This window comes from Cryptomeria japonica, chromosome 10 (assembly GCF_030272615.1).
Source record: "Cryptomeria japonica chromosome 10, Sugi_1.0, whole genome shotgun sequence".
NCBI lineage: Eukaryota > Viridiplantae > Streptophyta > Pinopsida > Cupressales > Cupressaceae > Cryptomeria > Cryptomeria japonica.
Window position 1 is genome coordinate 771301527 of NC_081414.1, and position 3632 is coordinate 771305158.

The 3632-nt window shown below is 40.8% G+C and overlaps 1 pseudogene; it reads left to right on the plus strand.

The window, feature by feature from the left end:
- The first annotated feature begins 274 nt into the window (after positions 1-274).
- On the plus strand, positions 275-3145 carry LOC131027001 (L-ascorbate oxidase-like; annotated as a pseudogene).
- The last annotated feature ends 487 nt before the right edge of the window (positions 3146-3632 follow it).

A 3632-nucleotide genomic window follows, 5' to 3' on the forward strand; every position in this document is an offset into this window, starting at 1 on the left:
TATCACGAGGTTGGCTCCTAGATACGTGTGTTAAAGCTTTCATTACAATTTTATCTGCTGCATCAGCAAGGGGAAAGAAGTGACACCAAGGATGATTAGGGCTAGGCATTTTCTTTATTATTTTTGTTTCCCATATGTGAAAAAAGGAATTGAGTTTTCCTAGCTCCATTTTTTCTGAGTTTTGAAATAGATGAGAGATAACACTCAAATTGCGGATTGTAGGTCCCATTAAATAGAACAATGGAGAAAAGGGGATTCACGTTTATTTTATTGAATGGCTCTGCCACTTGGTATTCCCACTGCTAGAATGACTATAAAATGGGGGGTACCCGCGGAGACAAAGCATATCGATTTACGTTTTGGTCTTAGAATTCATCTAAGGCTGTTTGCAATGGCTGGCAGAGCTTATGAGCCAAGTGCTTGCTGTGTGCTGTTCTTCTTATTGTTGTTATCTTTTGCAGCTGAAGCGAAGGAGCATAATTACACATGGAAAGTAAATTACCAGACATGGGCTCCAGATTGCGTGCAGGTGAATATCATCTCTATAAATGAACAATACCCGGGGCCAACCATCAGAGCCAGAGAAGGGGACAACATTACTGTGGAGTTAGAAAACTTGATGCCCACTGAAAACGTTGTTGTGCACTGGCATGGCATCCGCCAGGTAAATGATCTCTTTTACTTTTCGTTTCCGCTCAGTTTTAAATGCCACGCATCAAACGCTTCTACTTATATACAGTGGGTTGCTGTCCATAGAATATATTGCGTGTAGTGTTTGTTATTTACCTTTTGTTTTGGGGAAATAACTCTATCTTGGCGTTTTGCATTCCAGAACGGTACTCCCTGGGACGACGGAACGGATTCCATGTCGCAATGCGCAATCTATTCAGGCGATACCTAGGTCTATAACTTCATTGTGGACAGAGTAAGTTGGAGTTTCTTTCAGTACGAAATGTATATTTCTCTTCTCTCAAATAATATTGCTGATGAATATATCAAATGCAGCCGGGGACGTACTTCTATCACGGTCATTATGGTCTACAGCGGACAGCGGGGTTATATGGATTGCTGATAGTGGATGCGGCGGGAAAAGAACCCTTCACCTACGATGATGAGCTGAGCATCATTTTAAGCGACTGGTGGCACAAGAGCACATACGAACAGGCGGTGGGCCTCTCTTCCAATCCATTAGTATGGGTCGGGGAGCCTCAGGTATATCTAAACGCTAATGATATAAGACTGATGGAAACAGGGGAGGAAAGCAAAAATGAAAACAAAGGAGTTTATATTAATCAAAAGAAAACATTACATTGATTTACTGAGTTGCAACTCATACATTAAGCACCATTACATTCATACTTATTTCAGACTGATATCTTCTAACAGACTTTGCTCTGAGAGTGCAGAACAAATACACATCATACGATATATAGAAGACTAAAGACCAAGACAAATACATACGTAAAATATTATTTATTTAGCAACCACAATCTGAATGAATCTGAGGATGGGACATTAGGCAGGCTGTAGAAGATAATGTAAGTTTGCTGATATGACAGAGAGCAGGGTGATGCAGTGACAGAGAATCCATTCAAATCCAAGGAAAATCTGCTTTGAGTGCTTTCATTTAATGTTGCAAATTAACTGCAGATCTGGACGATCATACGGAGGATGTGAGACATGACAAGTTATTGGGGTAGTCGAGATTACTTCCAACAAAGACCTTATAACTCACCAAGAATAAATTAAGATGAGTTTAATAAAATGTATTGCAAATTGCAATGTGTATGTTATTATTTTAAAATGGTAAACACTCAAACCATCCACGACGGTTAAGCTGGGGTTTAAAATTCATTTAAATCTCACAAATCTCTTTTTTGTTTTGTGCTGTTTTTTACCAGTCATTGCTGATAAATGGCACGGGACAATATGACTGCTCAGCAACTAACAAGTACTGCAATGCTAAAAACACACAATGCTCGCCTCTCGTCTTGCCGGTGCAACCTGGGAAGACATATCGTCTCCGTATTGCAAGTGTGGCATCTCTTGCAGCCCTCAACTTTGTGATTCAGGTTAGTCCCAATAAGCTTTATTTATCAGTGAATGTTCAACTTGTTTACGTGCCGTAAATGGGTATTTTTAAGCCTTTCCCATGTTTCTCACATTTGATTTTGTACAGGGACACAACATGACGGTTGTCGAGGCAGATGGACATTACGTAGAACCAGTGGAAGTAGACAACCTGGATGTTTACTCCGGTGAAACGTATTCTGTTCTCATCACTGCAAACCAGGACCCTTCTGAAAACTACTGGGTGGGTGTGAACGTGAGAGGCAGAGACCCCAAGACGCCCACTGGGCTGGCCGTACTGAACTATCTTTCAAATCCCCCAACCAAAGTCCCCAACGCACCATCTCCCACGAGCCCCTAGTGTAATGACTACGCCTACAGCAAAGCTCTGGCTAAGAAATTTGTGGCTCTCAAAAACCACGAAGAGCTTCCCCCACTACAGTCCGATAGGCAGTTGATCCTTCTCAACACGCAAAACAAGATCAATGGATACACAAAGTGGGCGATCAACAACATTTCGCTCGTGCCTCCAACTCCCTACTTAGCTGCCATGAAATACAATATCATGAACGCCTATGATACCACCCCTCCTCCGGACTTTTACACTCCTCGTGACTACAACATCACCATTCCTCCGCCAAATCTCAATGCCGTCAATGGGAGCGGCGTGTACGTCTTCAAATTGAACTCTGTTGTCGATGTGATTCTTCAGAATGCGAATACTCTGACTCCCACCATCAACAGTTCAGAGATACATCCATGGCATATGCACGGTCATGATTTCTGGATTCTGGGATATGGAGATGGCGTGTTTCACCCCGTAAACGACCCTCCAAAGTATAACATGGCCAACCCTCCACTCCGTAACACAGTGGCACTGTTTCCATACGGATGGACGGCCATTCGGTTTAGAGCCGATAGTCCAGGAGTATGGCCCTTCCACTGCCATTTGGAGGCCCACTTCTTCATGGGCATGGGAGTGATGTTTGCAGAGGGAATAGATAATGTAGGAGAGTTACCCACTAGAGGTATGGGGTGTGGCCTGACCAAGAATTATACTCACATGCACCACTAATCTCTCTACCTGGCTCGCCACTTTTTCCAAAATAATGGCTATCAATTCCATGGTCAGTCGTCAATCATCCATTACAATAACAGGGGCTACATGGTAGCTACTATCCCTATCCAAGGCAGAAAGGCTGAAGTGTGTTTTTGTAGTGTTGAAAACACTTACGTATTTTCAATTGAATAGAAATATTATGGGAAAGCTGATTTTTTTTTTTTAAATTTCAGTTGCTATTCATTACCAATGATTCAGCTTCAGTTGTTACAATAGGTAAATAAAAGTATTTTTATTAAAAGTTGAATTTGAATTTTTTATATTTTATTTTCTTTTAATTTGTGACTTAAAAGTATATTATTAAGTCTGTATATATACAACACAACATAGTTATATTATAATTTGTAATAAGTGTGAGTTCGCTCTAAATCATTGTTAATAATATAAATTCAAGTTTAGTTTTTAGAACATATGACAGTACTAAGTTGTGAAAATTGAAGTT